The sequence below is a fragment of the Camelus ferus genome, chromosome 22 (genome assembly GCF_009834535.1).
Source record: "Camelus ferus isolate YT-003-E chromosome 22, BCGSAC_Cfer_1.0, whole genome shotgun sequence".
Taxonomy (NCBI): Eukaryota; Metazoa; Chordata; class Mammalia; order Artiodactyla; family Camelidae; genus Camelus; species Camelus ferus.
The window spans coordinates 941,348-965,784 of NC_045717.1; the positions used below are offsets into that span (position 1 = coordinate 941,348).

General features: G+C 42.0%; 2 long non-coding RNA genes and 1 other non-coding gene across 10 annotated transcripts; 2 read left to right on the forward strand and 1 right to left on the reverse strand.

The window, feature by feature from the left end:
* Positions 1-811: 811 nt before the first annotated feature.
* LOC106728564 lies at positions 812-4,278 on the reverse strand. The gene is made up of 3 exons (XR_001364817.2): positions 4,165-4,278; positions 1,482-1,576; positions 812-872 (listed from the first exon to the last, which is right to left on the reverse strand). It is a non-coding gene; the product is annotated as an uncharacterized LOC106728564 (long non-coding RNA).
* A 2,673-nt stretch (positions 4,279-6,951) lies between these two features.
* On the forward strand, positions 6,952-10,087 carry LOC116658948. 8 transcript variants are annotated; one of them, XR_004314173.1, is made up of 4 exons: positions 6,952-7,077; positions 7,906-8,008; positions 9,167-9,501; positions 9,848-10,087. It is a non-coding gene; the product is annotated as an uncharacterized LOC116658948 (long non-coding RNA). The 8 variants fall into 8 exon arrangements; XR_004314172.1 differs by having other exon boundaries at positions 7,906-7,971; XR_004314169.1 differs by having other exon boundaries at positions 6,977-7,114.
* A 2,498-nt stretch (positions 10,088-12,585) lies between these two features.
* LOC116659157 lies at positions 12,586-12,749 on the forward strand. Its single transcript, XR_004314441.1, has one exon. It is a non-coding gene; the product is annotated as a U1 spliceosomal RNA (small nuclear RNA).
* The last annotated feature ends 11,688 nt before the right edge of the window (positions 12,750-24,437 follow it).

Below are 24,437 nucleotides of genomic sequence, written 5' to 3' on the forward strand. Positions count from 1 at the left end.
CGCAGGTTTTCGACTGCACTGCAGGTCAGCGCCCCTAAGCCCCGTGATGTTCAAGAGTCGACTGTAATTTGTAATGCTTCATTTCTTTTTTTTTTTTTTAACATTTTTTAACATTTTTTATTGATTTATAGTCATCTTATGTTGTGTCAAATTCCAGCGTAGAGCACAGTTTTTCAGTTGTCCATGAACGTATATATATTCATTGTCACATTTTTTTCTCTGTGAGCTACCATAAGATCTTGTGTATATTTCCCTGTGCTATACAGTATAATCTTGTTTATCTATTCTACAATTTTGAAATCTCGTGTATCCCTTCCCACCCCTCACCCCCTTGGCAACCACAAGTTTGTAATCTATGTCTATGAGTCTGTTTCTGTTTTGTATTTATGCTTTGCTTGTTCGTTTTTGTTTTTGTTTTTGTTTTTTTTAGATTCCATACATGAGCGATCTCATGTGATATTTTTCTTTCTTTCTGGCTCAGTTCACTTAGAATGACATTCTCCAGGAGCATCCATGTTGCTGCAAATGGCGTTATGTTGTCGCTTTTTATGGCCGAGTAGTATTCCATTGTATAAATATACCACTTCTTCTTTATTCACTCATCTATTGATGGACATTTAGGCTGTTTCCATGTCTTGGCTATTGTAAATAGTGCTGCTATGAACATTGGGGTGCAGGTGTCATCCTGAAGTAGGGCTCCTTCTGGATATATGCCCAGGAGCGGGATTCCTGGGTCATACGTTAAGTCTATTTCTAGTCTCTTGAGGACTCTCCATACTGTTTTCCACAGTGGCTGCACCAAACTGCATTCCCACCAGCAGTGTAGGAGGGTTCCCCTTTCTCCACAGCCTCTCCAGCATAATGCTTCATTCCTTAAAAAAAAAATAGATTTGAAAGACAGCAAAATGTTAATACCATTACTTCTGTGTGGTGGATACATATGGGCTATTTTCTGCATACTTAGGCAGAGGAACTAAAAAACAGATTAAACATTGGAAGCCAAGAGGGAGGTAGCACAAGTGAGCTGAAGTCTCATGCTTCATACTGTGAGAGTCCACAGACATTGTCTATCATTAGTCAATAAGAAACAGTCGTGTAAGCCTACCATTAAAAGCCAGGTATGAAGGTAACCTACAACAGACCCAAAATCAGAAACGAACCAGATGGGGGAAAGCAGGAATGCTGCTTTCCATTTTAACTGTCTCAACCTTTGAAATACTATATGTGTGTATTACTTTGAAAAATAGATTTTTTTTTAAGAAAAAAGGGGCAAATTGTAATACCCAAATTGGAGACTGCTAAAAATGCCCATACCATATCTAAAAGAAAGTTTTATACTAGGAAATAAAGCAGTTCATTTTTGATCTCCAGGAATTGCTAAAAGTCTTATTTCAGTTTAAAAAGGAACACTATATAAACCACTTTAGTGATTTTACCTACAGGAAACCAAACATAAGTCCCTGAACAGCAAACCAATTTACCCTGAAATGATGCTGTAGTTGAGAGCAGGACGGTCTTTCGAGACAGGAGGGACAAGAGGCTCTGGCTGCCACTCTTCAATCAGTTCTTCCTTTTCCTACAGGAGGAAACACGGCACAGTGCTCGTTACTCGACAGCAGCTCCAGCAGTACCCAAACTGCTTGTTGTAATGCAGCCGTCATAATGAGCACCTTACTAGAAACAGAGGTCTAGCTGTTGTGGCTGGAAATGACACAGAATTACTACTGAGTTTTGCACACTTAACCCTTCACCTCTTTCCCTATCTTAGGAGAAAGGCTCTTTTACCCTATAGCTCTGTGAGTGACTGGAAAATTTTCTAAAATTTTATTTCTACGTTCAGGATTTTTCACTGCGGGAAGCAGGAAGGATAACTTCCACTGGAGTTAAAACAAAAAGCAAATCTCTAACACAAAGGGGAGGAGCATGACTGCAGGCAAGGAAGCTCGGCCTCTATCTCACGGGATCACAGACAGCTAGACCCTAGGTTCTTGCAGACATGAATGTCGTGGGAAGGGATCAACTAGAGCCCAGAGCACTGCTTCTACAAGCCACCAGCACAGATTCTGAAGTAACTGGAATATACAAAAAGAGTCTTTCATAGTAATTGTTGTAAAAGGGTTTAGTTGCCTGGAAATTTCTCATAAAAAGCCATTTTATTCCTTTTACCCGTTAGCTCATGCACTACAAGTATTTTGCTTATTGTGAGTTTTACATCTTTTCTTGAACTAGAGAAAAAATATAATTTCGAAAGCATAGTCTGGACGTACAGGATGAGCTGAGGCGCCTAATGAACCTGACAGCCACAGCAAGGCTTGCCTTACAACAGGCCCGCTCTCAGTCCTTCCATTTTCACAGTTCTATTAAATGCTTCTGTGTATTTTTCACCTAATAGGCAATGCCAGGGCACGGCCGAGAGCATGTTCACCCGATGCTCAGGCACTCAGAAGTGCTGGCTGAATAAATCAGCCAGTAAATTCCTCATCTGCTTCTGTCAGTGACTGCACAGACAGCAGCCCGCGCAAGCCCGGGGTGCCTGCCATGCGCGCCGTGCACCTGCTGCCGTGGAGGCAGACCGGAGAATCGACTCAAGACTGCCTGGTATTCAAGCGACTCTGCAGACGGGTAACACTGAGACGGGATTTATTCTATGTTGCCGTAAGTTACGCTTTAAAAACACTCATGATTTTTTTTTTTCCTTCCACAGCTTTTAGGGTAAGATATGATTACTGAATCTTGCTCTAGCCAACTTCTGCTTTTAGAGAGTTATCCTAAAATTATGTTTAGGAATCATTTTTTTAAAATGCATATTTGTGTGGATCGATATTTTTAAACTAAAACTAACGAACAACCCCTTAAAAAACTGGGCTAGAAACCTGTCCCACGGCCACAGAATCGTTCCCAAGGAGCCCCTAAGCACCAAGGGAGAGAAGCCGAGGCAGGATCCCTGGACTGGGAGGCCCAGCCTTGCTGCAGTACTCTGTCACAGCGTGCTCCAGGGCACATGTGTGGCATGTAGGAATACCACAAGATACTCATGAAACAAAGGTGGGGGTGGGGATCTGAGGTCAAGTTTAGGACATCTCTCCCAACAGAAGTTTAAATATCCATGGGCATATTGAAGGTTACAAGAAATCACTCAACGTGACATCTCTTTAGTCTGCTTTACCCAGGTTTCTGAAACTTAATTACCCTAAGAACCTTGTGCCGCGTGTCCCCTGGGGGGACACTGCCTGACCATTTCATGATAAATGTTAACGATCAGGACAGCGGGGCCCAGTCAGTGACACCAGGGAAGCACCGGCCACGTTCCACTTGCACTTTCTCCTGCAAACGCTCCAGCAAGTGAAGAACAGCGCAGGGCTCCATCTTTGGGCTGCACTTGGTGCTACCTTGTGAACCGAAGTTTTAGACATCTTTGCAGGAAAAACGCCCCTGTCTACCGTAAGCTTTCCAGCACACTGCTATAGGGGATGGACAGGGAAACAACCCAAGGGACAGAAACCACAGTGCAGGCAAAACTGCTTCTCCCCTCTCTCACCTGAGGCACAGTTACTCAGTGTTCCTACCTGCGTGAGAAGGACAAGTTTCTTTTCCATAAACCCCTGGGGTTCCTCATACTAACAGGCCCCAGGTGGGCAGCACCCCAGGTCCTCGGACACTTCTGCTTCCTGAGCTTCGCCTGGCTTGGGCTTCAGCTGGGCCCCTCACCACACAGAACCCGTCAGAACTGGGCCTGGGGGGAAGGTAGGGAGTGCTGGGGTGGGGAGGATTCTTTCTGAACTTCTTTTATGAAGGAGACCATGGGGAAAGCTCATGCAGGCTCCAGAAATAGGGGTGCTTTCCCTGAGCAACTCATGTACTCTTGTCGGTAGATACCCGAAATTCTGCAGCTGCCCACACTTCCCTTCCAGCATCTGGTACGTTTCCAGACTGCTGTTTACTCCCAGCAAATCCCAGGGGCCTGCAACACGGTACTCCTTCGTGTATTTACTTTATCCCTGGCTTCCCCATATTTTACTTACCCTGATATTTCACTCCCCTTGATTTCCTTACATTCCAGAGAATATTTTAATATATATAGTTGAGACACCACAAGTCCTTTCCTGCAATATGTAGCAACTATAATCATACACAGAATAATAAAACAGAGATTTAACTTCTTACCTTGACTGTAAGATCAGATCATTCTTGTAATTTGTAAGTTTTAGAAAAAAGAAGTCTGATTATCCAGAATATTAAAATTCCTTCCAAAATAAGATGATAAGCAGGAGCCCGGGAGTGAATCAAAAACAAGAGCAAAACAAAAACAAGAAATGAAATAAACATTTCCAAAACCCGCACATAAAATTTAACGCACCTGCATATACTGCTGACTTTAACCTATGTATTACTTCTTAAAATTAACTTTCAAAGTTCACTTATTTCTACTCATTCCTTTTCCCATTTCTAACAGAAATCAATTTCTCCTAACATGAAAAATCTCTAAAGCTACAGCTTTAGGAATAAAAATAAATTTTTAAAAAGAATCTGACACAGAATTCCAAAGTGAAACAATATCAACTATCAGATCCTTCAGGTAATTTATATTTTTACTGGTAGGAAATGACTGTAACAAACATTCCACAGTGTCACAAGGCTTCCACCACCCCCATGTACCATAATGAGTTGAGAATTACCTGGAAACCTGTTTCCACAATTCTTAAAGAGTTTTGCACATCTTACTATATCTTCTGGATCCCTGACAAGCCTCTTTAAATCCTCCTTGGAACACAGTAGAGAAAAAAGGCTTTGTAAATGCTTAATGAAAAAGCAGGTCTCTTTTCTACGGTAGCTCCCCAAAAGTATGCAGTGTTTTTTCCATGTCAACAGGCATAAAGGTACCTTAATGAAATTATCCATGTCAGGTCTTCTTTTCAACTGTACGTTTCCAGGATAAAGGCCAGGCTGCCTTTTATGTTTTATACAACTAGACACAATAAGTGCATGTGGAAGATTCCAGGTATCAACTAACCCCCCATCAGTCAGTTATGGGGTGCTATATTCCAATAGGTTGTCATTGGAAAATCACTTAAAAGAGGTATTTAGAAATGTAATTACAAATTATTTTCAAGCATTAGATAGAAAGTGATGATGATTCACCATAGTTAAAAAAAAAACACTCAAGAGTAGGAACAAGGAAACTGCTGACAAATTCATATATAAACTTTCAGGTCAATGCACAAATACATTTCAAGCTACATTCAAGTTACAGATGTATGGGTACACAACAAGACTATTCAAATTCTATATACAAGGTGTACGGGAATTAGAAGCAAGAACAGAAAGCTAAGATTATTTTTTTAAATTGCTGATCCTTCCCGAATATAATTCAAGAATAAGGACTCTAAAAACCCTTTTGGTTTTCTCAATAATTGGATTCTAGTGGGCAAACAAAGGTCCAAGTCACTAGTTAAACATTCCACTCCATAGAAAAATCATCCTTAGAAAAGCTGAAATGTTCAGTGAACTAATAAAAATCACAAATGCAGCCTGTTTTCTTCCCCAGGAAATGTTACATCCAGCAGAACTTCTCTCAAGACTCCCTCATGGTCAATACCAGGGTATAAGAAGTTACATAACCATAGGGCAGTCTTCAAAAAGACAGCAACAATACATATAAATTACTCATTTCTAAAAAAAAAAAAAAAGAATCTTTAATTTTAGTGGCTCTTCTTAGTCATTTTAATTAGCCTAAGGTTGGACAACCCCAGATTTGCTCTCTTAACTGTTTTTTCAAAAAGCCCTGATAGGTCTTCCAATGATATGTCTTGCATCATCACCCCTGCCAATAAACAGCAATACTAAGCTTTAAAAAAATTATCAAAAGAAAACAGATTCACTTTAAAGGAATGTAAGTTCTACAAGTCCAGAGACATTTGCCTGTTTGTTCCCTGCACTGTTCCCAGCATCTAGACCTGTGCTGTCCAATACTGTAGCCACCAGTCACCATTCAACTATTTAAATATATATCTAAGTTAAATAAAAACTTCAGCCCTCAGTTGCACTAACCACATTTCAAGTACTTAATAGCCACATGTGGTTAGCAGCTACTGTACTGAACAGCTCAGATAGAGAACACGCAGAAAGTTCTATTGTACAGAGCAGAGAAATTCACTAATGTCAAATGAATGAACATCCTCCAATGCTGATATTTTGATTTCATATTATCTTACACACCTGAAATAGCTGGCCTTTCAAAAAAAACCCCTCCTAACTAGTCTTCCTTTAAACATTCACTAAAATAGTGGTATCTTTACAAGCTAGAAAACGGGACGTATGCGAAAGAATGACAAATTCTTTCACATTCCTAAATTATTCGTCTTCCATTCGAACTCCAGCTCCCGACCAAAACAAACCCCAGCTCATTACAGTTCTTTCCCGTTACCTGCTCCGCAGTTCCAAGGACCCTACTTCCCTAGGACCCCTGCGGACTTGAGGTTTTTCCACTCTATTTTCACCATCCCGTTTTACCGTCAGTCCCAACTCTGGTTCTTGACCAGCCTCTCTGCATCTGACAGGACTTAGAGAAGGCTCTGCGTTCCCCAGAGCGCAAAACCGGACTCCCGTTTCCGGCTCCCACCCGAGCCTCTCCCTACACTCCGTCGCCGGGAAGCGTGTGCCCCCGGGAGCCCTTCCAGCGACCGACGCCGAGAGTCCGGGCGTGACCCTAGCCAGCACCGCCCAGGCCTCCGACCATGAACCCACTCGAAACGTCCCACTTCACGGGGGCTCAGTGTGGTCCCGGGCCGCGCGGGCCGCCAAGCTCAACTCATAGAGCGCCTGTACCATCTCCACCAGCCCCAGCTGCTCCGCGACAGTAGCCATAGTTGGCTGCTAGGATCCTTCCGCAAGGCGGGTCGCAGGCGCGTCAGACACTGCGTGGCGCCGCCCAGTGACGTCTGCGCGCCGGGAGGCGGGGCTTCTGGGCGCCTTTCGCGCTCGCGTGCCGGGCGGCCGGAGGCTGCTCGGGCTGCTGAGGGTTTAAGATTCGGACTGGGCGGTTGTTGGCCTTAGGATCTCGCTTGGGTGCGCGGAGAGGTGGGAAGGGGCAGCCGCATGCACATATTGGGGGCCGGTATGTGTCAGACCCCGTGCAGGGCTCTCAGGGTGAAGGGATTTTAGTAAATGTCCTTGCGCTTGGCAGGCAGTTGGGTGAGGGGAGTTAACATAATCGCAAACACATTTATTGTTAAATTACAGAAGTGATCTAGGACTGTATTATAAAAAAAAAAAGCTTACTCTTATATAACACTGTGTATAATAAGGCACAGCCTAAGGCTTTGCGGGGTATTAAGTCATGTAACAGTTTGGTGTGCAACCTTCAATAGCCTACGTAAGCAAACGTTGTGTGCACACACACTTCAGTTGGATTTCTTAAATATAACTGGGAAAATAGACAATATTGCTCTACAGCTTGCTTTTTTCCTATTGTTTTCTTTTTCTTTCTTTCTTTTTTTTTTTTTTTTTTTGCTATAAATCTATTTTTAATCAATGAAGAAGCATATTTCTTGGAATAATTTGTTGTATGTATTTCTCATTCCATTTTTAAACATTTGACTATTGGTGAGCATTTAGGTTTTTCCCACTTTTTCACCTATTGCAAACAATGCTGTGGTGAACATCAGTATGCATATGCCTTTCTATGTATGTTGGGGTTGTTTCCGACAAGATTACTCAAAGTTGAATTTTACTTAAAGAATATGCATGTTGTTAATATTGATAAATACTACCATACTGCTCTCCAGAATGGCTCAACCCAATTTAAAATGTTTGAAAGTATATTATGAATGAAGAATACTGCCTGCTTATCAGTAAATAATGGATGCTCCGGCCATCAAATCATCATCCACTATTGCTTCACCCTAGGGTGAGCCAGAACGACCTCAGGATGAAAACATGCAAGCTGCCCGGCCTCTGCAGCCACCCCTAAAGGTGCCTCTTGAGGGAACTCAGGATGGGAAAGAAAGAGGTACTGGCCCTAGATACTGGCCATAGATACCTCAGTGCATATCAAAGGAATGATTTCAATGAACCCAGACTTTTGCATCTTCCCATTCTTAAAAAGTGCTAAATTCCTTAGTGTGAGATACCTGGTTTTCTTTAATTAACAATAATCTTGATGTTCTGACTACCTGGTCTTTTTTGCAAAAGCTCCCCTATATCCTGGCTCCTCCCTTACCTCTTCAGAGTAGTCCCTCAGAGCCATCTGAGAGGCTGTCATCCTGGGCTTAAGTCCTCAGAAATGTCTGCTGAATAGAACATAACTCTCAGCTTGTATGTTGTGCACTTTTTTCAGTTGACTGTGTCCGCACTGTAGCCTGAGGTGGATATTACTAATCTTTTAATGTTTTTGACCAGTTTAATGGAGATAAAATGATACCACACTGAGTTTTATTTTCCACACTGCTGATTATTCATGGTTATTCTTAAATGTTTCTTGGTGTTTGTGGTCCTTTTGTGAATCATCAATCCATACCCTTCACCCATTTTTCTATTAGTTATTTTTCATTTTCCAATGGATTTATAGGAGCTCTTCATACATCTTGAGTATCTGTATTTTCCAATTTCATATGTGACAATTATTTTTGCCCAGTTTCTGTTTAGTTGTTTATGTTGTCTTTTTTCATACCTACATTTTAAATTTTATGAAATGTATCAATCAGCTCCTCTATTGCCTGCAGGGTTGTATCTTGCTTAGAAAGGCCATCTTCACCACACTTACGTTTTCCTCCCATGCTTCAATAAGTTTGTTGTTGTTCAGTGAGCCCAGACTTTTGCACCTTGCCATACATAGAAAATCACTAAATTCATTAATTTGAGATGTCTGGTTTTCTTTAATTAATAGTAATCTTTCAATGTTCTGACTAAATGATTTTTGTTGCAAAACCCCCTATATACCCTGGCTCCTCCCTTACCTCTTTGGAGCAGTCCCTTAGAGCTATCTGCCTCCTGGGCTCGAGTCCTCAGAAAGCCTGCAGAATAAAACATAATTCTCAACTTTTAGGTAGTGCATTTATTTTTCAGTCCACAACCCTGATATCTTCTTGACTGGCAGCACTCAGGACTCAGATACTGGCTTTATAATTTGCTCCAATTATTAACAGTTATTTTTCTTTTGTTACCATAGAAATGCCTCTTATTAAATACCTGATTGCTTACACCCTATACACCTAACTTTGAGAGCTCATCTGCATCATTACTTCCTGAAATAAGTAACTGAACTGACCCACTGTCAGGACTAAGAGGCTGGTTCAATGAGGTAGAAAGCAACCTATCAACTAAACTTCTGGACTGTGAAAACTTGTTAAGAGGAGTTCCAAAGGCGGCACTGCAGAGGAGCAAAATTTATCACCCCAAAATGCCTCTTTGGCTTGCAGATTATTTTGAGCTGAAAACAACTGAAATCCAAAAGACGAGGGAAGAAACTTTGACCATCATCCTAACTGCCTAAAGAAAGTTTCAGTAAGTTATCTGTCAACATAGATAACCAAGTGCCAACTGGGTGTGTAGACAGGGAGGAGGCTAGCCAGATCTGTTTGTTACAGTTCCTCTCTGTGTCCCGCTGTCTCTGCATGGTCCAGCAAACATTTGTTTGCTGAACATTTGCTTTTCATTCTCCCCTTTGAAGTCCCAAACCACTACCCTCCAAATCCTATTTTGTCTGTAGCTGAAGATGGTCTTTAAGGGGACGGTTTCAGCCATTTGGGTGAGTTACTCAGTTACCCTGGGTCTCTCCCACATAGACAGGTTATTAAACTTTTGTGTGATTTTCTCCTGTTAATCTATTTCATGTCAATTTAATTCTTAGACCCACCAGAAGAATCTGGAAGTGTAGAGGGGAAATGTCTTCCTCCTGACAGAGTGAACCTACGGAATCCTAGACAACCCACCGTTGGACACTGACAAAGGCTGAGTTCCAGATTCTCCTTCTCTATCTGTCTCCCTCCCTCCCATGACTTCACAGTGTGGCCCTGGGGCACACCGTGTACCCTCCAAGACCTATGAGTAATAAATCTTCCTCCTCAAAGTTCCCCGATGGTTTTTGCTGAAGTGCGTCCTGCAATCTTAATAAGAATCATAAAGACCGGACCAGTCACAACATTGGCTCAGGTCAGGGAATCTGTGGGGGCTGGCTACTAGTAATACAGGCCCTGGGCAAGTGTCTCAGGCATCCTTAACCAACAGCATCACTATCAATAGACTGAGACTAACACAACACAACACACACACACACACACACACACACACACACACACACACACACACACACACACACACACACAAGCATTAGGCATAGTAATGTTAAGCATTTTAAAATTTATTCTTCTGGGTACTAGGTGCTTTCTTTCAAGCTGAAGAATTGTGTCTTTCTTCAGTTCTAGAACAGTTTCTTTGACTATATCCTCCTCGTTTATGTTATCTTTTGGAAAAAGATCTATTTTGGGGAGAAGATATTTGCAAGCTACATAACTGATGAGAGATTAACATCCAAAATATATAAAGATCTCCTACAACTGAACAACAGCAAAAACGCAACCCAGCTGAAAAGTGGGCAAAGGACTTGAACAGACATTTCTAGACATAAAAGGATGCTTAATGCTGCTGAATTACACACTTAGAAGTGGTTACAATGGTACATTTTGTTATGTATGTGTGTTTTCCCACAACGAAGAACTCCTTTTTCTTTACATGTATGTATTTTTCTTTTATATAAATTAACTTTCCCCCCAAATTTCCAATTTTTGACCTTTTCTGCTTCATTTTGGTAAAATTCCTGATGTCAGTATTCTGGTCCACCGTGTGTCTTCGTCCTACTTTTGTTATTGGTTGATAGTTAATGGTAGACTCCTTTGTTGGATGTCATTCCCTTGAGAAGCTGGAAGGTACTGCTCTGCTGTCTGGCTTCTAACATTGCTAATGAGAAGTCTGATGCCATCTTTACATGGATCCTTTTTATGTGACCTGTCCTTCTAGCCTTCCTTTTAGAACGTTTAGGAGCTTTCTGTATTTTCACTTTTCTTTAACTTTACAATAGTGTAACTAGTTGTGGGGCTTTTTATAATCAGTATGTTGGAAACCTGAGGGAGTTTTTCAATCAAGAAACACATCCTTTGGGGAATTTTCTTCTGTTATGTCTTAGATTGCCCCCTCTCCACCTTTTCCTGCGTGCTATCTTCCTGGAACTCAAGTATTTGAATCTTGCAGTTCCTAAGCTGCTTCTCTCCTCTGTGGGTCTTTTGTCTCTATTTTCTATCTCTTTGCTTTTTTTGTTCTACTTTCCGGGACATTTTTTTATCTTTCAAGATGTTGAATACATTCTTTCAATTCTGCTTCCATATTTTTAATTCCCAAGAGGTCTTCCTTGTTTCCTAGATGTTCCTTTTTATGGCATAAGGCTCTTGCCTCATGGATGCAAAATACTCTTTTTTCTCTAAAATTATTAATTATATTTTCCTTCTTCATTTCACATTAACCCTGTTATTTTTATGAGCTTTTTTTTTTATGATAGTTTTAGATTTATAGAAATATTGTGAGGATAGTACAGAAAGTTCCTACATAGCTCACACCGGGCCCCCTATCATTAAACAGCTTGTACTGACGCGGTACATCTGCCACAACTAAAAAGCCAGTTGTGCCACGTTCTTTTCATTCTTTGTTTTGGTGTTTTTCTTTCATGTTAAAGGCTTTTTTTCCCAACTCTGTGGTGACTCTCAGGTAACTATTTATATTTAAGAGTTAGGGAAATCCTGATTTATAAAGTAAATGGGTTTTCCCTGAACATTAATGAAGTCTCTCAGAGACTACAGTAAAGTCTGTCACTATATTAACTTTCACTTTATTCAGTCTCTCTGTGTGGGCAGGAGTCCAGGGTAGGAAAAATAAAATTTTAGAAAATGTTTTTAGATTTTAGAAATATTTTTCCAAGTATATTAGAAATTAATACCCAATATGATCAAATAGAAGTAATGTCTAAGGAAATATGATTAATAGGGAAAACGGGACAATTTTAAAGTAAATGTAGTTAATGTACTGAGAAAGGGTGCTCTGAAGCAAAGCCTTAATGTCTCCTTGCTCCTGTATCTGCACTCATTTCCATTTCTATTCCTGACCTCTGAAATTCAGATCCAAACATCCACCTGCCTGTGGGACATCTCCATGTGGGTGTCTAACATCTGCTTTCAAACTTGCTCACCTTCAGTCTTCCCCATCTTAGAAAATGGCAATGCCATTCACTCAGTGGCTCTGGTTAATGACCTTGGCGCATCCTCGATCCACCTTTCTCTCCCACCCCACAGCGGGAAGTCCTATCCGCCCTACCTTCAAGTGATGCCTCTGGTAGGACGACCCCTCACTTCGTCCAACTCACCTGTGATGGTGTCAGTGTCAGTTTCACCCTGGCAGTCAGTGCTCTGGCATGAAGGTGACAAGCCACTTCTACTCAAGTGTCAAGGAGGTGTGGTGTTACCCCAAGTCTGGAAAACAGAGCCAGAAGTATTTAGTGAATAGCAAACAGCACTGATGCCTGGCACACAAGTTCTTAAGAACTAATCTACCTGGCAGGGGAGATACCATGATCACTAAGGTGGTTTTCACACCGCGAGGCTTATTCATTGCACTCTGGATGTGCTGACCTCTGCAGTTTTCCCAAATGTGGGAAACTTGACCACGTAATTTGTCGTTGTGGGGGTCTGTGTTCACGCTTCCCCCTGATTTTGTGGTGCAGAAAATAGAGCTGTCGTCGTGTGTTCTTTTGCTTTTCCATGCAGGTGTCTCTTGGCTTTACAGTTAGTGGCAAGGTCTTGTCCATTCTTCCCATGGTTGTAGGCTCACTGTGTGTACCACTCCTTTTCGTTCTATGGGGAGTTTTGTATCACACACCAAAGGTCTTCTCATGACTCCTGGTGGAAATGAACAGAAGCTGCACACCTGGGGCACCATTTTGGGTCACTTTGCAGCAATTGCTCAAGTTTTTACTTAAATTAAATCAAGTCGTGGCTGCAAGCATCTGGTGCACCACACTGCTCTCACTCCGTGCCTTGGCCACCAAGAAGCCATCGTCCCTGCCCAACTGTCCAGAGCACCTGGGGCTGCAGGGCACGAAGGACATTCAGAAGCCATCGAGTTCAAGTTCAGTCATTTTTCAGAGGGAACCACTCAGGTCTGGAAGGAGAGGGGTTAAAGTACCCTGTTCAAAGTCACCTAGCTAGTTAGAGACAGTGATGTGTTGTAAAAGAAAAGCAATTGTCTGCCTCTCAGTTTTATGATAACAGATTTTGTTTTATTATATTTACATTGTGTTAGTTTGTAATTACCTTTTTTTCTAAGAGTTTCAGTTACTTCCTGTGGTCTGGCTGTCACCCATCAAGGTACAGAGAAGCAGGGATAAATTAGTTGCATGAGTTACTACCCCTGAACCCTTCACTGTCTTTTAGGAGACCTGTCAACACAGTGCATTTTCTCTGGTCCTCTAAGTAAGAGTCGATGCATTGGAGTAGCTCTGGGGAGCCCTGGGGCAGAGGCCACCCCAGTTCTGAGGTCACTGTGAGGACCCAAGTTCAGGAGTCCTGGGTCCTTAGCAAATTTCTGTCTCTTTCCCTTATAATGAGTAAAATATAAACAATTTTTTGGATGAATATATTAGTTTTTAATGAGAATCAGTCTTCTGTTAATCAGTGATCTTTAATATTTCCCCTGAGCATCTAAAGAGAATATCTTTATAAAGAGCTCAAAGGCCATAAAAGATAAATATCTGGAGTGCAGACAATGATCCTAGTGGCCTAACTTCTCTTGAGGGCTCATTGAGGCAAATGGGGGAGCCCTGAATGGGCCATGTGTGACCCCTGACTGAGCTCGGCTGTGTTTGAACTGGAGACAGCAGGGCAGTGCTTGGAGTTCCAGGAATGAGCACTGGGCCCTAATGTGTCTGGGCTGCTAGGGAGACTCACCGCAGCAGCAGTCATGGACTTTCATCGCCCAGATGGACAGTTGCTCAGTGTGTTTGACCCTGAATCACCAGGCACCGCAGCTGACCTGATGCCAGCCATTCCTGGCCAGATCTGCCCTGGCTTCTGCGGGAGAACATTTCTCCACCTCCTGCAGAGAACTGAATTTTACTTGCTTAAAAGTGTGAACACCATTCTACTCTTTCAAAGGAAACAAAATTTAGTCAAAATCAATTTGCCAAAAGAAGGCAAAACGAATCTAATTTCGGGGGAAGGAGAAAAAGAATGAAGACCTGGCATGTGTCCCCATAACTACTCAGAACAGCCTCAGCAGTGACAGGAGAGCAGAACTCGTCATGTGGGGTTTCAGACCAGAAGAGAATCGTGAGCTTGTGTTGGTCAGGAACAAATGTCCTGGAATAGAAAGACGTAAGCTGGACCTTTTAAGGAGGAGGAGGATGAACTGAGAAGCGTTTCAGGAGATGGGAACAGCGTGAGCAAAGGTACAGAGGCTGGGATGGGCATTTTCCACCCAGCATAGTCAGTGACCTTCCCCGGTGACTGGGAAGAAGAGAAATCAGAGCTACTCATATCCCACCGGATGGTCACGGGATCCCAAGTGTCCCCTCTTCCTGTTCCACTGGTTGAGATGAATGACTTGCATTTGTCATTCAGCGAGGAGTTTTTCACATGTGGTTAGCATTTCCATTTCAGTGACTCACAATCACAAATTACCAATCCTTACCAGTTTTATACATTAGAGTCAAATATATACATGACGCATATATCCATGTCTACACACCACTGCATACATACAGGCATCTGCGTCTGTGTGTCTGTGTGCATGTGTGTGCTGATGCACTGCTATGAATACTCCCCGGGCAATGAGATGTGCTGATACAGAGAAGTTTTGCTTTAGCGTCTTTCTCTCTTCCTCACTTCTCCTTTGTTCTCTCTTTTTCCATCTATTACATTTCTTTATTAGATGAAGACCCTGAAATAAATGAATCTCATCAATCCTCGCTGTTAGATCATCAAAGAGCATGGGGCTCTGGATCCAGCTTAGGTTCCAGGTGTGATGTGTTAATGGAATATATTTTTTTAAAATTAAGTTTGATTCTTTCAGGAGAGCTACAGTGGGGACAGGAGACCACAGTCCCCGGGGTGGGGGAATAAGTGGACCGCAAGCCCAGTTGCCTGGGTCTGGGCTCCTGTCCTAGCTTGAAGGCTCTCAGCACGTTAAAAAAAATGCCTCTTCTTTCTTAGTTTCTCATTTGTACCATAGGAATGACCATGTCCTCTTGGATTATCATGAAGATAAAATGGTTAAATAACTATGAAGCACCAAGCACAGTAATAGACAGTAATAACTCACAGTTGTCTTTGGAGAAGTTCCAGTTTTATTGGGAACAGAAGGGCAGGGGAGCCACTACCAGGAAGCTGGGAGGATACGTTCAGAGCCAGTTCAGGGAATGACCAGGTGACTGACCAGAATCTCCAGCTGAGATGGGTCAGGCATGTGTTCCAGTGGCTTCATCCGGGTGTTCTTTTTTTTTTTTACTTTGATATATTTTCTTTTTTTTAAAACATTTTTTATTGATTTATAATCATTTTACAATGTTGTGTCAAATTCCAGTGTACAGCACAATTTTTCAGTTATACATGAACATATATATATTCATTGTCACATTTTTTTCTCTGTGAGCTAACATAAAATCTTGTATATATTTCCACGTGCTATACAGTATAATCTTGTTTATCTAGTCTACATTTTGAAATCCAAGTCTATCCCTTCCCACTTCCCACCCCTTGGCAACCACAAGTTTGTATTCTATGTCTATGAGTCTGTTTCTGTTTTGTATTTATGTTTTGTTTGTTCAGTGTTTTTTTGTTTTGTTTTGTTTTGTTTTTTTAGATTCCACACATGAGCGATCTCATATGGTATTTTTCTTTCTCTTTCCACATGCATTCGGATCCCAGAATGGAACAGGTGGAGTATTGTTCATTCAGCTAGGCTAATGTGCAAGGGTAAATAGAGAAACACATACAGTGATTTCTGACCATGTTTCCTAGAGCTGGTTTCAAAATAAAGGCTGTTTGAGACGTAAAACAGAGTTGGAGCAAAGGGCCTCCCGTTATATATATATAGGTAGGCCTATCACCCAAAGACAGAACCTCTGTAATCCCAGCAACGTAAGTGAAGGACTGCTTTGACACACACTCGGATCCCAGAATGGAACGTGCAGAAGCGGTCATTCAGCGAGGGTAAAGTGTAGTTAAATCTAGGAACACTAACCTTGATTTCTCAGCATGTTTCCAAGAGCCAGTTTCATGGTAAAAGCATTGTGAGCTGTAAAATTGATTTTGAATGAATGCCTCCCCATGTGTATGTAGATAGAACTGTCTCCAGAACCCAGAAACTCTGTGTTCCCAAAAAGGTAGCTGAAGGACGGCTTCCACACACATTTGGATCCCAGAATGGAGCATGTAAAGATGCATTCATTCAGCAAGGTTGAAGTTCAAGGGTAAACCTAGAAACAATGACCAAAATTTCTCAGCACATTTCCTACAGACTGTGTCAAGGTAAAGGCCGTTCATGCTGTAAAATTGAGTTTGAGCGAGTGCCTGCCATTATGTATATAGGAAGGCCTATTTCTAAAATGCAGAAGCTCTGTGTTCCTAACAAATTAGCTGAGGTAAGCCTTCCATACACATTTGGATCCCAGAATGGAACACATGGAGAAGAGTTCATCGAGCTATGCTAAAGTGCAAGGTTATATCTAGAAACACTGACCCTGATTTCTCAGCATGTTTCAGAGAGCCGGTTTCAAGTTAAAGGTGGTTTGTGCTCCAAAACCGAGATTTGGCAAGTGCCTCCCTGAAGGGAGGGAGACAAGCTTACCTATGTACATTCCCTGAAGTGCCTCACCTAATGTATAGAGGAAGGCATTTCTTTAAAACCCAGAAGTACTCTGTTCCCAACAATGTAGGTGAAGGACACTTTCCACAATAATTGCTTCCCAGAATTTAACATGTGGAGAAGAGTTAATTCAGCTAGGCTAAAAGGCATGGGTAAATCTAGAAACACTGACCCTGATTTTTAAGAATGTGTCATAGATTTGGTTTCAATTTTAAGGCAGTTTATGCTGCAAAACCGAGTTTCAGTGGGTGCCTCCCTTTATATATATACGTAGGCCTGTATCGCAACACAGAAAGTATGTATTCCCAGCAATATAGGTGAAAACGCCTTCCACACACATTCAGATACAAGAATGGAAAATGTGGAGATTCGTTCATTCAGCACAGCTAAATTGCCACTGTAAATCTAGAAACACAGACCCTGATTTCACAGCATGTTTCCGAGAGACAGTTTTAAGCTAAAGGCAGATTGCAGTGTAAAACCAAGTTTGAGCGAGTGCTTCTCTTAACTTCTATAGATTGAGCTGTTTCCAAGACCCAGAACTCTGTGTTCCCAACAAGGTAGCTGAACTCCGCCTTCCATACACATTCGGATCCAAGAATGGAACATGTTGAGAAGCGTTCATTCAGCTGGGCTAAATTTCAAGGGTAAATCTAGAACACGCGCCCTGATTTCTCAGCATGTTTCCTAGAACCAGTTTCAAGATAAAGACAATTTGCCCTGAAAAACCTGTTGTGAGCAAGTGACTCCCCTTCTGTATACAGGGAGGCCTGTCTCCCAAACCCAAAGCGTGTGTTCCCACCAAGGTAGGTGAAAAAGCTCTCCACACACATTCGGACCCATGAATGGAACACGTGGAAGAGCGTTCATTCAGCTGAGATAAAGTGCAAGTGTACATCTAGAAATACTGACCCTGATTTCTCCGAAAGTGTCCTAGAGCTGGTTTCAAGGTAAAGGCAGTTTGCACTTTAAAACTGTGTTTGAGTGTGTGTCTCGCCTTATGTATATGGTTAGGCTTGTATCCCAAACCCTGAATATCTCTGTTGCCAAGAAGTTAGGTGAAGGAGGCCTTCCACACACATTCTGATAGCAGAATGGGACATGTTGAAAAGGGTTTGTTCTCCTAGGCTAACATGCAGGCATCTATCTAGAAACACTGACCCTGATTTCTCAGCAAGTTTCCTAGAGGCAGTTTGAAGGTAAAGGCAGATTAAGCTGCAAAACCGAGCTGGAGCAAATGCCTCCCATTATATACATAAGCAGGCTGGCTTCACAAACACAGAAACTTTGTGTTCCATAAATGTAGGTGAATGACGCCTGCCTCACACATTCGGATCCCAGAATGGAGCATGTGTAGATGGTTCATTCAGGTAGGCTAAAGTGAAATGGTCAATCCAGAAACACTTACCCTGATGTCTCAGCCTGTTACCTAGATCTGGTTTCAATGTAAAGGCAGTTAGCAATTTAAAACTGAGTTAGAGCAAATGTTTCCCTTTATATATATGAGGAGGCCAGTGTCCCAAACACAAAAACTCTGTGTTTCCAATACGGTAGTTGAAGGATGCCTTTGACTCACTTTCGGATCCCACAATTGAACTTGTGTAGACGAGGTTCATTCAGCTGGATAAATTGCAAGTGTCAATCTAGAAACACTTACCATGATTTCTCAGCGTGTTTCCTAGAGCCGGTTTCAAGTTAAAGGGTTTTTGCGCTATAAAACCAAATAGGAGAAAATACCCCCCTTTATATATATGGAGGCCTGCTTCCCAAACAAAGAAACTCTGCGTTCCCAACAAGGTAGGTGAAGGAAGCCTCCCACACATACTCGGTTACCAGAATGGAACATGTGGAGAAGCATTCTTTCAGGTAGGATAAAGTGTAATGATCAATCTAGAAACACTTACCCTGATTTCTCAGCCTGTTTCCTAGAGCCGGTTTCAAGGTAAAGGCAGTTTGCTCTCTTAAACTATGTTGAAGGGAATTCCTCCCCTGATCCATATAGTGAGCCATTCTACTCCTACACAGAAACGCTGTGTTCCAAACTCGGTAGGTGAAGGAGGCCTTCCACACACATTAGGATCCCAGAATGGAATATTTGTAGAAGAGTAAGAACAAGGTGAAATCTAGAAACACTGGCCCTGCTTTCTGAGCCTGCTACCTAGAGCTGGTTTTAAGGTAAAGATGATCTGGGCTGTGAAACTGAGTTAGGAACAGACTTTCTGTGTTTCGGAAGCAGACCTGTCTCTCTATATAAAGGTAGGCATTGGATCTCAAAACATTTACAGGGAGGCCTGCTCCCAACACAGAAACACTGTGTTCCCAACAATGTAGTTGAAGAACGCCTTCCACACACATTCGGATCAAAGAATGGGACATGTGTAGAAGTCTTCATTCAGGTAGTCTGAAGTGCAAGGGCAAATCTAAAAACAATTAACCTGAATTCTCACCATGTTTTCAAAAGCTGGTTTCAAAGTGAAGGCAGTTTGAGCTGTAAAACCGAGTTGAAGCAAATGCCATCCCTTATATATATAAGGATGCCTGCATCCCAAACACAGAAACAATGTGTTGCAAACAACATATGTGAAGGATGCCTTCCACATACATTTGGATATCAGAATGGAACATGTGTAAAACCTTTCATTGAGCCAGGCTAAATTGCAAGTCAAAGTCTAGAAACACTTACCCTTCTTTCTCAGCCTTTTTCTTAGAGCCACTTTCAAAGTAAAGTTAGTTTGCACTTAAAACCAAGTTGGAGAATACGCCTGCACTTATACAGATATGGAGGCCTGCTTTCCAAACCCTGAAACTCTGTGTTCCCAAAAAGGAATTGAATGTCATCTTCCACACACACTCGGATCCCAGAATGGAACATGTGGAGTAGCATTCATTCAGCGAGGGTGAAGTGCGAGGGTAAATCTAGAAACGCTTACCCTGATTTCTCAGCCAGTTTCCTAGAGCCGGGTGCAAGGTAAAGGAAGTATGCGCTGTAAAACCGAGTTGGGAGTTAAAGCATCCCCTTTCATATATAAGGAGGCCTGCTTCCCAAACACAGAAAGTCTGTGTTCCGAACAAATTATGTGAAGGATGCCTTCTACACACATTCAGATCCCAGATTGGAAAATGTGTTGAAGATTTCATTCAGTTAGGCTACGTTGTAAGGAACACAGAGTTTCTGTGTTTGGGATGCAGACCTCCCAACTAATATAAGAGGAGTCATTTGCTCAAACTGGGTTTACTGAGCAAAATGCCTTTAGCTTCAAATCAGCTCTAGGAAACACGCAGAGAAATCCAGGTAAGTGTTTGTAGATTTTTCCTTGCAGCTTAGCCTAGCTCAGTGAACACTTCTTCACATGTTCCATTCTGGCTTCCGAATGTGGAACGCGTCCTTCACTAGCCTTATTTGGAACACAGGGTTTCTGGGTTTGGGAGACATCCAGATATATAAAGAAATTGGCTAAAACTTGATTTTAAAGCACGAACAGCCTTTACCTTGAAACCCGCTCCAGGACACATGCTGAGAATTCAGAAGAAGTGTTTCTAGATTTATTCTTGCACTTTAGGCTAGCTGAAAATAAGCTTTCCCACATATTCCATTTTGAGATCAGAATATTTGTGGAAACCGTCCTTCATCTACCTTCTTTGGAATACAGATTTTCTGTGTTTGTGGGACATGCCTTCCTATATACATAAGAGGAGACATTTGCTCCAACTCGCTTTTACAGTGCAAACTGCCTTTAACCTGAAACCGGCACTTGGAAACAGGTTGAAAATTTAGGGTAAGTGTTTCTAGATGTACCCATCCACTATAGCCTTGCTGAATGAATGCTTCTCCACATCTTCCATTCTGTGTTCCCAATGTGTGTGGAAGGCGTTCTTCACTTACCTTGTTGAGAACACAGAGTGTTTGTGTTTAGGAAGCAGGACTCCCTATGTATATAAGGGGAAGCGTTGACTCCAACTCGCTTTTACAGTGCAAACTGCCTTTACCTGAAACCAGCTCTAGGAAACAGGCTGAGAAATCAGGGTAAGGGTTTCTAGATTTACCCTTGTACTTTACCCTCGTTGAATGAATGCTACTCCACATGCTCCATTCTGGGATCCGAATGTTTGTGGAAGGCGTCCATCACCTCCCTTGGGAACACAAAGGTTCTGGGTTTCGAAGACAAATATATCCAAATATATAATGGGAGGCACTTTCTGAAACTCGGATTTACAGCACAAACTGCCTTTACCTTTAAACTGGCTCTAGGAATCAAGCTGAGAATTGAAGGTCAGGGTTTCTGTATTTAAAATGCTCTTTAGCCTAGCTGAGTGAACGCTTCTTTACCTGCTCCATTCCAGAATGCGAATGTGTGAGGAAGGCTTTCTTCAGCAGCATTATTGGGAACACAGGGTTTCTGGTTTGGGGAGAAATCCCTACCTGTATAAATAATGCAAGAAACTGGCTCAAACTTGATTTTACAGCACAAACTGCATTTACTTGAAAATTGCTCTAGGAAACATGCTGAGAATTCTCAAGAATTGTTTCTAGATTTACTCTAGCACTTTAGCTTAATCTGAATGAATGCTTCTCCTCATGTTCTGTTCTGGGATCCGAACGTGTGTGGAAGCCTTCCTTCACCAACCTTGTATGTAACACAGAGTTTCTGTCTTTGGAAAGCAGGTCTCCCTATAAATATAAGGGGAAGCATTCACTCCAGCTCAGTATTACAGCACAAACTGCATGAACTTGAAACTGGCTTTAGGAAACATGCTGAGAAAAAAGGTTCATTCTTTCTAGATTTACCCTTGTACATTAGCCTAGCTGAATGAATATTTCTACACATGTTCCATTCTGGGATCCGAATGTGTGTGGAGGGCGTCCTTTACCCATCTTGTTGGGAACACAAAGTTTCTGGTTTGGGGAGACAGGTATATCAATATATGTAATGGGAGGCGCTCACTGAAAGTTGGATTTACAAAACAAACGGCCTTTACCTTGAAACTTGCTCTAGGAATCAAGCTGAGAAATAAGGGTCAGTATTTCTAGGTTTATAATGCACTTTATCCTAGCTGAATTAACCCTTCTCCACGTGTTCCACTCTGTGACGCGAACATGTGTGAAAGGCTTTCTTCACCTGCTTTATTGGGAACACTGGGTTTCGGGTTTGGGAGATATCTCTATCTATATATATAATGGAAGAAACTGGCTCAAAATCGATTTTACAGCACAAACTGCCTTTATCTTGAAACCCGATCTAGGAAACAGGTTGAGAACTCAGAAGAAGTATTTCTAGATTTAATCATACACTTTTGCCTACCTCAGTGAACGCTTCTCCACATGTTCCATTCTAGGATCCGAATATGATTGGAAGGCGTCCTTCACCTACTTTGTTTGGAAGAAAGAGTTTCTGTGTTTGGGGTGCATGTCTCCATATATATATATAATATATATATATATGGGGAGGCGATCGCTCCAACTCACTTTTACAGCACAGACTGCCTTACCTTAAAACTGGCTCTTAGAAACCTTGAACCTGGCTCTAGGAAACTGGCTGAGAAATCCAGATAAGTGTTTCTAGATTTACCCTTGCAGTTTAGCCTAGCTGAATGAACACTTCTACACATGTTCCATTCTAAGATCCAAATCTATGTGGAAAGGGTCCTTCAACTACCTTGTTGGGACCACGGGGTTTCCAGTTTTGGGAGGCTGTCCTTCCTATGAATATAAGGTGAGGCATTTGCTCCAACTCAGTTTTACAGTGCAAACTTCCTATACCTTGAAACCAGATCTCAGAAACAGGCTGAGAATTCAGGTTAAGTGTTTGTAGATTTATTCATGTACTTTAGCCTTGCCAAATGAACACTTCTCCACATGTTCCATTTTCAGATACGAATGTGTGTGGAAGTCCTCCTTTACATACCTTGTTGAGAACATAGAGTGCCTGTGTTTTGGAAGCAGGCCTCCCTATATATATAAGGGAAGATAATCGCTCCAACTCAGTTTTACAGTGCAGACTGCCATTATCATTAAACAGGCTCTAGGAAACAGGCTGAGAAATGGGGGTAAGTGTTTCTTGAGTTTCCCTTCCACTTGAGCCAAACTGAATGACTTCCTCCACACATGTTCCATTCTTGAATCTGAATGAATGTGGAAACTGTCCTTCATCTATGTTATTGGGAACACATAGTTTCTGTGTTTGGGAGATAAGCCTGTCTAAAGATAATGGGAGACTTTTGCCCAAACTTGGTTTTACAAGTAAACTTCATTTACCTTGAAACCGGCTCTGCAAAACAGGCTTATGAATGCGGGTAAATGTTTCTGAGATTCCCTTCCAGTTGAGTCTAGCTGAATAAGGGCTTCTACACATTTCATTTTGAGATTCAAAAGTGTATGGAAGCCTTCCAATATCAACCTTGTTGGGAAAACTAGGTGTCTTTGTTTGGGATATAAGCCTTCCTATAGATACTAGGAGGCCTTAACTCAAACACGGTTTTACAAGAGAAACTGCCTTTACCTTGAAACCGGATCTAGGAAACTGTCTGAGAAAAGGGGGTAAGTGTTTCTAGAGATTCTCTCCCACCTGAGCTTAGCTGAATGACTGCTTAATCACATGTTCCATTGTGCAATCCATGTGTGTGTAGAAGCTCTCCTTCATCTACCTTGCTGGGAAAGCAGAGTTCCTCTGTATGGGAGAAAAGCCAATCTTTAGATACTGTGAGCCCTTAGCCTAAACTCAGTTTTATAAGTCAAAGTGCCGTGAGCTTGAAACCGGCTCTAGGAAATAGGCTGAGAAATTGGCATAAGTGTTTCTAGAGATTCACTTCCACCTGAGCATTTCTCAGTGACTGCTTCTACACTTGTTCCACTCTGGGATCCGAATGTGTGAGAAAGCTGTCCTTCTTCTACCTTCTGGGGAACACTGAGTTTTGGTGTTAGGGAGACAAGCTTACCTAGTGATACTGGGAAGCGCTCTCCCAAACTGGGTTTTAGAAGTCACACTGCCTTTGCCTTGAATCTGGCTCTAGGAAACAGGCTGCGAAATTGTGGTATGTGTTTCTAGAGATTCACTTCCACTTGAGGATAGCTGAATGGTCGCTTCTACACGTGTTCCTTTTGGGATCCGAATATGTCTGGAAACTGTCCTTCAACTACCTTTTTGTGAACATGGAGTTTCTGTGTTTGGGAGGCAAGCCTACCTAGAGATTTTGGGAAGCCTTCACCCAAAGTCAGTTTTACAAGGCCAAAGGCCTGAAACTTGTAACCAGCTCCCAGAAACTGGTTGAGAAATTGGGGTAAGTGTTCCTAGAGATACTATTCCATTCCATTCAGCCTAGCTGAATGTCTGCTCCTACACATGTTCCATTCTGGGTTCCGCATGTGTTTGGAAGCTGTCCTTCATCTACCTTGTTGGGAACACAGAGTTTCTGTGTTTGGTAGACAAGCCTACCTAGAGATATTGGGAAGCCTTCGCCCAAACTAGTTTTTACAATGCAAACTGCATTTACCTTGAAAGCAGACGAAGGTTAATGGCTGTGAAATGGGGGTAATTGTT